Below are 12,503 nucleotides of genomic sequence, written 5' to 3'. Positions count from 1 at the left end.
GGGCTGTGCTGGGGCTCTCAAGAGAGCTTTTAACTTCCTTTTATCTGCCATTCCTACTCCTGAACACAGTCCACTATCTTTTCCCTGGAGGACCTGAGCAGGAGGGGAGGCAGCCACAAGTCCCAAGGCCTCTTGGAAGCCCGTTTCTGGGTTTTTGCCCTTCCCCTAGCAGCCATCTTCCCTGAGGCATACGAGGGCTTCGGGCATCCGTCTCCTCTTCCAGAGCTGCCTTCAGCAGGAGAGATCTCGAGCAGGAAGGGAACAGGGCAGGGAAAGGGGGCTGGGAGCTGGGGGCTCCGGGGGAAGATCCCTGAAAGACACGCTGCACCCCAGCTCTCTGTCCCTGCAGCATGCGATGGTGGCAGTGGGTGGGGGATGGGGAAGATGGCAGGGGCTGGTCCTCGGTCCAAATCCAGGTCACTCCCAGCCTGCGCAGCAGCCGCTCGGTAATTAGGGGCCAGCAGGACGTGGGCAGGCGGGTGGCAGGAAGCCTAATTGTCTGATTTTTCAGGTAATTAACGGGCGGCTGTCTGGCCAGTCCCCACGGGGTCCAGCATCCGCCACCCCATCCCCTGGGCAGCCCTAGCTGCCTAATGAGGCCAATTACTGAGTGGTGCCCAGGTCCTCATTAGCCACCTGGAAAGGTCATGTGGGACTGGCACCGAGGGCTGGGCTCAGCCAGCCGTGGTGGAGGCTGGGCCTCTCCCCCAGAAATCGGGGTGCAGATGGACAGGCTGCCGGGCTCTGCTGCTGCCTGTGGAGGGGCAGCCCGTCCAATAGCTGGGACCTCCCTCACAGCTCCCTTTTCCGGACAGCAGCTTTAGGTCAAATGTCAAACTCCCCTGCCACTTCCCAGCTATGTGGCCTTGGGTATGTCAACCCCCTATCTGGCCCTAGGATTCCTAGATCAGAGATGATGGACATAAAGCCCAGTAGGTGCCCTGCACATGGGTGGGTGCTTGCCTTTCAACAGTGCCAACTCCTGACTCTACTTGTGAAGAGCAGGAGGCCAGACGGGATAGAGCCTGAGGTCACCAGCATGTCAGGAGCCCACCCTCGGGGCCCCAGAGGCTGAGGGCAGCAGGGACAGCCCTCTGGGATTCACCCCAAGGGACCTCAGCCACTGGGTGGGAAGTCTTGGGAGGGGTCAGTAGCAGTGGCCAGACCAGGTTGGGGGTGCTCCAGGAGTAGCTGGATCTCCAGGGCATCTGAGCTGGAGGAGGGGAAGCAGCCAATCCCCAGGACAGGAGAGGATTCGGAGATCCTGGTGGAGCCCTCCCCCTACCCCAGGTGCTCGGGGACACAGAGGGAAGCACCAGGATGCCCAGGTGGAGCCCTTCCCCACCCCTGGTGCTCTGGGACTCAGAGGGAACCAGGGTGCCCAGCTCCTCCTGTCCGAGGCAAAAGCTCGTCTTTTCTTGGTTGATTCTCGCCATTTTCAGCCCAGGAAATCGGGGGAGTACTGCAGCCTGGGATGTTGAGTTTTTTGGGCTTCTGTGGCTCTTCTAAGAATTTTGTGACCTAATTCCATGCTGACAAATTCCATGCTGTTCCAGCTCCTGTAATCATCAGCTAACACTACTTTTGGTCCTGCTGCTGGCCTAGAATCTAAGTTAAGGGTTTCCAAAATGTGTCCCCCAGGAGCCCTTGGGTAGAGGCGGAAGCGAGGGGTAGAGGGATACCTGACCCCACAACTGCAGCAGCTTGCCTTTGGTCACTGGGAAATTATTAGTAGCTGCCCCTTCATGAGTTCTTGCCATGTGCAGGGAATCCGCCTCTGTGGTTGCATTTTGTCCTCATAAAACCCCAAACGAAAGATAACATCACAGTCCCATTTCACAGATGAGGATGCTGAGGCTATTCCAGGCTAAGGTTGAGCAGCCTGCCTCAGGTCTCAAAGTTTCCAGGAAGAGCTGGGACTCGGATCCAGTTCCACTCTGAGCCACCAGGAATATGGGTTCCTTAGTTAGAAAGAAAACTAGGTGCAGGGTTGGGGATGTGTGTCACATATATCAAAACTTGTTTCCTCCAAGTTGGGGTGTGGGTACTGGCCTCTCTGTCCCAGGGGAGCATGGTTCTCGCCCAGGACCCCTGCATCCCACCATGAGGTGTGGTGTCTGTGTGTTTGAGGGCCTGTCTGCCTGTTTCCCTTCCCTCTGCTGTGGGCTTTGCTTTGCTCATGGTCCAAACCAATAAGATCCAGCCCAGAAATAGCATATGTTTCCAGCCTCTGCTCATCCAACTCATACATCGCCTGGTGTGATGTGCTCCCGGTGTCAGCCTGCTTCAAGACTCAGGGCGGGGGTGGCTGAGGAGGGAGTGTGAGGAGCTGGCAGGGCCACCTCCAGGTTGAGAAACTTAGAGGTGGGGAGCCGGGTGAGCCCAGGACACAGGCTCAGGAAGGAAAGTGGGGACCAGTATTCCCTAGCCCTGGGGCTGGGTCGGGGGCTCAGCCTGGAAGTCAGAGGTTGATGGCCCAGATTCACCCTGGGCCTAAGGGGTGAGACTTTAGAAACTAGAGCTGAGGTCAGCGATCAGAGGTTTGGGCTCCAGTCTTGTCTAGCAGTCAGAGGTCCAGACCTGGCTTGGAGTCAGGGATCAGAAGGCTGGGGTTGCTGTTCACAGCCTGATGAGGATGAAGGCCCAAGCTCAGTCTGGGGTCAGAGTCAGGGCTCAAGCCAGTCCCAAAGACCACAGCTGCCTGAAGAAGAGGTCCCCAAAGACCCAGAAGCCTTCCTATTATCTGGAGATGACTCAGAGCAGGGTTGGTAGCAATGAGGTGCCTGAGAAATGGACTTCGAGGCTTGAACGTGACTATGGACAGGGTGCTAGCCAGGTGTGGTGCTGCGCGGCTGCAGTCCTAGCTACTCGGGCAGCTGAGGTGGGAAGATTGCCAGAGCCCAGAAGTTTGAGGTTACAGTGAGCTATGACAGTGCCACTGCACTCCAGCCTGGGGGACAGAGTAAGACCCTGACTCTAGAAAGAAAGCAAAGGGCTGGGACTGAAGCTTGTTCCCGAAGGCCTCCAGCCCCAGCTGCCCGCTCTCAGGGCATGCTTCCCCTGAAACCTTGGCTGCTCATCTCCGAAATGCAGGTAGTCACTGGACCCGCCTTCGCAGCCATCGTGCTCCCTCTGTGTTGCTGATTTCTACCGTCGACGCTCTCGGCTCCAGGGACCAGGGGCTGGCTGAGCTAATGAGTATGGATGAGTGTTTGGGGTGGGTCTGTGAGGCACCGGGTGTGGGTTCGTGCTGCTTCCCTACCTCCATGGCATGCGGGCCTCAGGGGCAGGGCTGATCCAAGGCTCTAAATCCCCAGCACAGCCCAGGGCCCCATCACTTCCCAGACTACCTCCGACAGATAGCCCTGCAGTCCGTTCTGGCCTCAACTGTCCCATCTGAGCAGGGGGCAGGCAGTACCGTCCAGGGAACCTTTTCTAGGCCTCCATTCCACCTCTTCTCCATTCTGGGCCCAGCGTGGACAGATATCTGGGGTCCGGCCCACACGGCAGCCAGTGGAGGAGCCAGGGTGGGGTGGGCAAGCAGGAATGAGAGGCCAGCGGGCAGCGGAGAAGTGTTCGAGGGGGAAGCCTCATCACAGGCTTCTCTGTTCTTACCTCCCACGGGGCCTGGTCACAGACCAGCCTCAAGCACCAACCCACAACTGGGGCAAGAGGCCTCCCGTCCCCAGGGGACCACAGGAAGATTCAGCCAAACGGGAAAGCAATCCTGTGTGAGGGGCAGAGGGCTGGGAGCTGGAGAAGGGGAGCACCCCGCGGCACAGCAGTGGTGGGTTCAGGGCCAGCAAGGGAGGAGTGGACGGCAGAGGCATTGCTCTGCTGCCCAGGACGGGAGGCCTCCAGGGTTTGGCTGTCAAAGTCCCGGTCACCTCCTCCAGCTAAGCTATTAATACCCGGCTACGACCCACGCACCCTTGCTGGGAGGACGCCGAGTTCCTCAGGGGACTAAAAATGGTCTCCCACGGGGGCAGGCAAGCCCTCCTCCCTCTCTTCTTGTCAGAGGAGCTGAGGCCAAAGGCCAGGCTGGCTTGGAAGAGGACCGGGGCCACAGTGGGGGTGCAGAGAGAAGAGGGTGGCTGAGGATTCCAGTTGCGAGGAGGGAGGCGCTCAGGCAGCCCAATCCCCATAGCTTAGAGCCCCAAGAGGGAGGGTCTCGCCAGTGGCCCCTTCCAGGAAAGGACCACACCAAGGCCTCCTTGCTGCTCGCCCCCATCCAGACTTTCTCCTTTCCCTCAGGTCTTCGTTTGGTCCTCCCCGGGCTGCAGTGGGGCTGGAGGCTGAGGACTGCCTGTCACCTCCTGCCAGGAGGGGCCTAGAGGGAGAAAGGGGGCTCCAGGGGGAGGTTTGGAGCCTCTGGCAGGAGCTGGGCTGCCTAGAGCATAGCCACTCAGGTTTCAGTCTCATGTGCGAAGTCTTGTTTATCCACAGCATTGTACGAGGAAGGACTTACTGGCAGCGCCATTTTACAGGGGACAAAAACTGAGGCTTAGCCGTCTCCCCAGAGCTCGAGCGGGAAGGAGCCAGGCCGCCTGACTCCAGAACCTATCCTGTGTTGCCTCCTGTTATGAGTCATTGCAAAAGGAGGTTTCCTGGTTTGTTTGGGGGACCCATGGAAGAGGCGTTTCCATCCCAATGTCCTGGTCATCACAGTGTCGATGGAGTGGCATGGGCCAAGAACGAGGAGGCTGCAGGGTGCCCTCTTCTCCGGGGTTGACCGAGCCTCCTGCCTGGACTCATCAGCCACTTTCCCCATTCCTGGGGCTCAACGCCACATCCTCAAGGCCTGAGCTGGTCTTCTGGCCTCCAGGCCACCCAAGGCCACCTGTTCCCTGCTATGTCCTCTTTTCTCATGGCAGATGCTCTAGGGTCCAGACATAGACCCCAGAAGAGTGCAGACTTGGCCAGCCGATTCCAGATGAGAGAGTGGCTGAGAGAGGTGTCAGCCTGGAGGCCCCCCCATGCCGGAAATCCCGACAGCTGCCTGGCTAATAGGTCCTGGGCACCGAGCCCTGACCCTGGACAGGTAGCGGCCGTGTCAGGTGTCCTGAGAAGTTGGGAGAGGTGATGGCTGGAGCCAGGGCAGTCTGCCTGCACTTAGCAAGGCTGTCAACACCTTCTGGGCTGCCAAGGCAGAGTGGGCTGGGGGTCTGGGAAAGGGGTCCTGCTCTGGCTTGGAGAGAGACAGTCTCTGGCCTGGCCATGAGGTAAAGGGAGAGGCAGACCCTGCCCCAGGGGATCTGCGGAAGGCAAAAGGAAGTAGGCTGAAGAAGACCTGGCTCTGCTTAAGGAATCTAAGGAGGGAGACAGGCCCAGCCCTTGGAGCTGGTAGAGGGGGTTTCTTTCCTAAAGGATGTGGGGACTGGAGTGTTGAGGGGTTGTCACAGGCTGACTTCACTTCCCCATTCAGGGAATGAGCTGGCCTAACTATGCCTGGATTTTCTTCAGCCCCTGGGGAGGGTCCTTGCCTCTGAGCTGGGGTAGGGAGGGACTGGACACGCTCAGAGACCAGGTTCCAGAGAAGCCTCTCCCGGGAATGGCCCAGGGTGGCTGCCGCCTCCTACCTGCTCCCCTGCCCCACACACCCTCAGTTCTCCTAATGTCCTAACATCTGCATGCTCTCCTGCTCTGGGGTCACTCTCCAGGCAGTCTTCCTAGATTGATATAAGCCGGGAGGAACCATGTTCCCAACGCCCAAACCAGGCCTAGAGCGCCCCTGCCTGTCCCAGCGCTTAGGAACCCTCCCCAGCAGGGCCTGGCCTGAAGGCCCTGGGCCCCAGCTCCCTCCTCCCATTCTCTCCTTGGCGCTGCCTCTCTCCAGGCTCTCTCCTAGATAGCAGCCCTCCGTTTCTCCCTCGTGGCTTGTTCCCTGGGTTTTATCATCTTTGTCCCTTGGTCTCAGACTCAGCCTGCCTGTCCCGCTGGTTTGTTCTCCATCTCTTCCACTCTCTGCCAGTGGGACTGGTGACTTCTGTCCCCTCTAGCTCTGCCTGGCTCTCTTCTGTCCAGGCTCTGATTATCTCCACCTCTCTGTCATTGCGACCCTGGAACCCTCCCTCCTGGGCCAGGATGCCTGCTCTGACACCTGCTCCCACTGCCACACGCTGGGCCCCGTGACGTAGGGGACACTGTGGTCTCAGCTCTGGCCCAGTGCCAGGGGGGCTGCTGTGATTCCCAGAAGGCAGGCGAGGGAGAGATGAGACAGAGCAGGCCCCATGCCTGCTTGTCCCTTGAGGAGCCTCATGACAGTGAGCCTCCCCCTGCTCAGGCCACTGGCCATGCCCCCGACCCTGGCTCCTAGCTTCTAGTACCACATGGCTCACGGTCAACCCCCACTATGACTGTGCGACCCTGGATGAGTTTCTGAGCCTCAGTTTTCTCTTCTACAGAGTGGAACCAATTCCTAGGCCAGCTTCACCAGACATCAGATGGTTAAATGACAATACACGTGGCAGGCATCTGGCACTGTGCCCAGCACGCTGTCGGACTCGGTAGAGTCCTCGTTACCATCACTATGGCGGCTATTCCTCAGGATCCCCAGAGCCATGGCAAGTCGGATGGGGGCTGGGCGGAGACTCTGCTGCTTGTCCCCATGTGCACCCCACATCCCACGCCCGTCTTTCCTCTGCTGGGCAGTAGACGCCCCCACACGTGGGACCTGCCTGTCTTTGGAGTCAGTCTGAATTGTACAGTGATGCTCACCCAATTAATTTTCACTGGCTTAGGGATAAATTTTTTTAAAGAAGACATTTTTTTCCAGGGGGAAAAACACGCAGGAGCTATAATTAGTTGGGAAGAGGAAAGAAGAGCAGAGTGTGTGAATCACCAGCCCCAGTGACAGACTGTTGGAGCCGAGCAGAAGTTTCAAGAGAAGCCGCTGGGGTGTGGGTGAGTTGGGGTGGTGTGTCGTGGGGATGGTGCGCTGCCCTAGGCAGGTGGGGGTCTTCGAACATGGGGCCCAGGGATAGGAACCTTCACCCCTCACTCTGAAGAGCCTTTCTGCCCTGCCTCTCCCCAGACTCTGCCACCCGACACCCAATCCCAGCTTTCTGCTTCCCTGCAGCTCCTTCCTGTCTTCCCTGACTGACCCAGGGCCTCTCCCCTCCCCAGTGTTTGGTGACACAAGCCTAGGCAGAGAGACTAGCAACTGGAATGAGGAGGGAGAAACTATACAGGATTTGAGCTCCAGGGTCTGGAGACTGTCTAGTTCAACTCCTTATTCATTCATTCATTCGTTCATTCATTCATTCACTTATTCACCCAATATTGAACTACTCCTGTGTGCCTAGCCCATAGACAAGTAAACCGAGGCCCAGGGAAGTGCCAGGTCTTGCCCAAGGCCATATGTCTGTGAGTGGAGCAGCCTCTCTGCCTGTCCCTGCCTGTCCATCATCACTAATTCTGCTGAGCCAGACCTTGGCCAGGGCTCTGGCTACCAAGGTGACCACAACCGGGACCCAGTCTCACAGAGCCCCTAGTTCAATGGGAAGGTAAGGAGCCTGGAGGTGGTTCCTGACCAGTCTGGTGGACATGGAGGACTTCCCAGGGGAGGGGGAAAAGCAGCATGACAGCGGCCATCATGCTAGGAAGGACATTAAGTGACTCAGTGTGCCTGAGCTCAGGGAGTGGCAGGAGTTGGGGTCGGGGTTGCTGGAGGGAGACTTCTTGGACCAGGTCATTACGATTCCCATTTCACCTGCATCTCTCCTGAGCTCCTGCCTGAATGGGCATGGCCTACTGGCCGGGGGCACCCTGGGGCAATGCTCACAGGTGCCCTTGGTCCTGGGGACCCTCCACTGGTTCTTCCTGATGGCAGGAGCACCAGCCAGTCAGTGGAGCAGAGAGTCAGTGACCAAAGAGTCTGGCCCTGGGTTTCTCCCTCCTCCCTCTCCCCTGGCTGAGGACCGACTGCCTGACTCTCTAGGGGACTCAGCTCAGGCCTCAGGGGGAGCATACTGGAGCATGTGGCCTGGAACTGAGAGCAGAGGCCCTGGGTCCCCAGGGAGGGGGTGCTTCCTCCTGGGAGATCATGGCATCATTTGGCACACAGAGCTCCCTTCTAACCCCAGACCAAATTAGCCTTCCAAATTATAGGCTGTGTTTCCTCCAAATTGGAGCCTGAGTGGGAGAACAGAAGCCCAGCTCTCCTTCCTGCTTCCTGTTCAGAGAGGGCCCTCAGTTGGTCTATTCCCAGATCACAGGACCACATTCAGAAGGAATTCAGGACACACACACCCTCCCACCCCTTAGTGCAGGGATCCCCTGGTCCCAGACCGGCATCCAGGGCTCAGGGGAAGCCTGTACTCTTCTGGAGTTTGACAATGAGCTTAGAGCCAGCATGTTTTGGTCAAGGCCAGCCCAAAGTTCTGAGGTCATTTTGGGGGGAAGTCATTCATTCAGAAAACACTTTCTGGGTACATTCTCTGTGCCAGGTACAGGACTGAAAGAGAAGGTGTACAAGTGGCCATGGGAATGCCCGGTGAGGTTAGGGAGGGCTTCCTGGAGGAAAAGGCATATAAACTGAGACCCCAAAAATGAACATGCCCTTCGTGAGGGGAAGAAAGGGGAAGGCAATTATAGGAGGAAGGAGCATTGAATGAAAGTCCCAGGAGCAAAGGGTGAGGGAGTGGGCATTAAGAAGTGGGTGAAAACATTGGTTTGTCCAGATTGAGGGGTGGGGAGGCATGTCAGTCAGCCACATTGGGAGGATTGCATTTCATCAGGGAGGAGGCCTGTGAGCAGGGGTGAGGGGTGAGGGGTGCTGTGCAGAAGCAGGCTGGACCTAGTGCCCAACCCAACCGGAGGGCTCCCTGGGGTCTCTCACATTGGCCTCCCTGAGGCCCCTTCCCTTCCACACAGCCTCAGGCCTTTGGAAAAATCATTAAATTTACTTCCAGGAAAACACGGGACACTGATTTTATTTTGTGTGACCTGAAATGAAGGTGGTTTCCTCTGTTTTTGCTAATTGGCTTGGGACTTTTTTATGGTTTTGTTTTAGAAGAAAATTATTCAAGATGTTGAGAATAAATGCAATTATTGTTTGGTGCTAAATGCAGAGAATAAAAGGAAAACACCTCCCGGAGCTCGCCCACTCCTGTGTGAGAAGAGACGAGTGAGGTGGGGAGGGGAGAGACCTGCGCCACAGGCCCCATAGCCATGGCAGCCACAGTGACTGCTCCAAGGGCAGGAGAGGGATGACTTTCGGGTGGCAAACGGGGCAGAGGATACTTGGTGAGAAAGATCCCCAGCGGGGCAGAAAAGAGGAACTGGGAGATCCTCCAGCTTCTGATCTCACTTGCATATCTCCCCAGACGGAGAGCTCACTGCTTACCAACTGCCTGGTACGTTTACACAGCGGCAGCTGTCAGACAGTCCTTGAGTGAGGTGCTCCTCCCCTCAAGCCCCCAGCCTAGGTTTTCTGCATCCTAACCTCTACCCACCCTCTGCCCCCAACTCTTCGTCTTTACTCCCTCGGCCCAAATGGAGTCTGGGCCAGGATGGACCGCATGGCCAGGACCCTGGGCTTCTGCGGGCTGTATGACACTGGCGGCCTGTGTCCTGGGAATATAGTCCCAGATGGCCAAGGCGGGTTCCAGGCTAGAGCCTCCCCAGCTGGCAGCCAGCCTATGTGCGTGAGGAGAGGCACACAGTCTGTTTCCTGGACCCCTGGCCTGTCATCCTGTACTTCCTGCCTGGACTGGCCAGGTTGAGGACACAAGCCAGTGGATAGAGAGGCAGGGCCAGACAATTTCATGGGCATTGACAGACAAGTGGGGCACCCCATCAGGGACCTTTCTCACTCAGCACACATCTGTTTGTCCCCTGCTATGTGTCTGACCCTGTGACGGACACTGGGACCTCAGAAATGAATTAAGACACAAACCCACACCCTGCCCTCCTAGACAGGACCAGGAGCTCTAGGTCTAGACAGGCATGGGGGAGCCCACAGGGAACAGTAAAAAACCTGCATCCGGCCAGGTGCGGTGGCTCAAGCCTGTAATCCCAGCACTTTGGGAGGCTGAGGCGGGTGGATCACGAGGTCAAGAGATCGAGACCATCCTGGTCAACATGGTGAAACCCCGTCTCTACTAAAAATACAAAAAATTAGCTGGGCATGGTGGCACATGCCTGTAATCCCAGCTGCTCAGGAGGCTGAGGCAGGAGAATTGCCTGAACCCAGGAGGTGGAGGTTGCGGTGAGCCGAGATCGCGCCATTGCACTCCAGCCTGGGTAACAAGAGCGAAACTCCGTCTCAAAACAAACAAACAAACAAACAAACAAACAAACAAACAAACCTGCATCCCCGGCCATAGCAGCAAAATCAACTCCAGACTTTTGGGAGTAAAATCCTACAGAAGCCACCTTCCACCCAGCAGCCAGAGAGGGACCTCTCAAAACCACCCCTGACCTCCTGCTCCTTCTGCATGGCCTGCCATGGTGCTCCAGTGCTGGACCTATGAGGCCCTGTGTGCCCCTAATCTCAGCCACCCTCCAGTCTCCTCCCTGGAACTCGACTCCCTCCCGCCACTCCAGCTGCCCTGAATGCTCCCGGGTTTTCATGGTCTCTCTGGCCATCTGGCCCTTGCCCAGGTTTTTCTCTCTGCTTGGAATATGTTCTCTGTCCTTTTCGCCTGCTAACTCCTACTTACTCTTCAGATCCTAGCCCTCTCCCAGGGCCACTTGCTCGGCCCCCAGACTATGACAGGTCTCATGGCACCTGCTCCTGTAGCCCCTTGCTCTGCTCCTCATGGAACCTGCAATGAGATCCTTCACTGTGTGTTTATTCAATTGGTGTCCGCCCCCACTACAGAAAGCAGGCTGTGTTCTCTTGGTCACTGCTGTATCCCATCACCTCACCACTGTATCCCTTCACCTCACCGCCTGGATTAGCCCTGGAGCACATGCTTAATTAATATATGTTCAAGCCAAGCGCAGTGGCTCACACCTGTAATCCCAGTACTTTGGGCAGATGACTTGAGGCCAGGAGTTCGAGACTACCCTGGCCAGCATGATGAAACCTTGTCTCTACCAAACAAACAAAAATTAGTCAGGCTTGGTGGTGCACACTTGTAATCCCAGCTTCTTGGGAGAACGAGGTGGGAGAATCACTTGAACTCCAGAGGCGGAGGTTGCAGTGAGTTGAGATCAAACCACTGCACTCTAGCCTAGGTGACAGAGTAAGGCTCCACCTCAAAATATAAAAGTATGTGCGTGTGTGTGTGTGTGTGTGTGTGTGTGTGGTGTGTGTGTCAAGTATGGAGTAAATAAATATAAAAAACAGTGTTTTCACTAGTAGAAATTTAAGGTCAGGATATCAGGTCAACAGCATTGAAAATGTCCATCCACACCCCCATGCTGAGGATGTCACAAAGATGGTTACACTCACTCATAAAATGTAACCATCCCTGAGCCAGCCCCAGTGTCACTGGCAGTGGCTGGTTCCAAGGCAGCCAGGAAGCTACTGCAGCAGTGACACTGGCCATGTGTTGGGAGCCACCTGGGCACAAAATGAGTGAGGAATTTTTTTCAATGAAACACATTTGAACGTAAGAACTCGGTATCAAAGCAGGTGTAGCCAAGGTTCACTCATCGACAGCCAGTTCTTCAGTGCCAACTCTGTGCCAGGTGTTGCTGGGGCACTGAGGCTGTGGACAGACAGACCCTGCCTTTGCCCGTCAGGCTGAAGCCAAGAGGCTCAATGGACCTGACCAAAGGGAAGGGAAGACATTTCCTTCTGTGGGAGATGAGCTCTCTGGGCACAGCTGCCATCTACAACACAGCAGAGACTGATCCTGTCCTGCAGGGCCCTCAGGGTCTTGAGCCAGCCTGTGGCCCTGGAACCTCCTGTCCCTCTGCTGGGGGCCTGGGCTGTCACCCATGCCCTCTGTGACCGGCATTTAAGCAGCTGTGATACCACTATCAGAGCAGAAGGACCCATGGAGACAGGCTGGCAGCCTGCCCTGCTCATGCCTTCCCCTTTGGCAGGGCACCCCTCCACCACCAGCCCATGGGATTCAGCCTCCAACCAGCTCCTGCTAATGTCATAACATGAGTCACAGCTCAGAGCAGCCCCTCCCTGCTGCCAGGGCACAGCTCAGTATGTCTTTCTGACCCAGGCTGCGTGGTATGCTTGGTGAGGGTGTGCAGGGGATGGAGGTGCTCTGTGAGGAACAAGGCTTCCCCTTCCCCTCAGACTCCCCAAGCCAGGACCGAGTCTCCCCATCAGACCAACGTCTCCAAGGGCTCTAAGCAGGAATATGACTGGCAGCCAGCTAGCTTCCCTGGGGCCAGAGTCCCTGTCCCTGCCTGGTAAGACCCTTGGGTCAGTAGCCCGGGATCTCAGGGGCCGTGCTGACATGCCTCAGCCTAAGGCTGAACCCAGCTGTGCCCAGTGCAGGCAGGCAGGGCTCTGAATGACACGGACAGCTCTTCCTCTGTCGGACAGTGGGACCATCTATCAGGGAGATAAGCTGTAGCCAGAGGACAGA

The sequence above is a fragment of the Saimiri boliviensis genome, chromosome 8 (assembly GCF_048565385.1).
Source record: "Saimiri boliviensis isolate mSaiBol1 chromosome 8, mSaiBol1.pri, whole genome shotgun sequence".
In the NCBI taxonomy this organism is placed as follows: domain Eukaryota; kingdom Metazoa; phylum Chordata; class Mammalia; order Primates; family Cebidae; genus Saimiri; species Saimiri boliviensis.
This window is presented reverse-complemented; position numbering follows the sequence as displayed.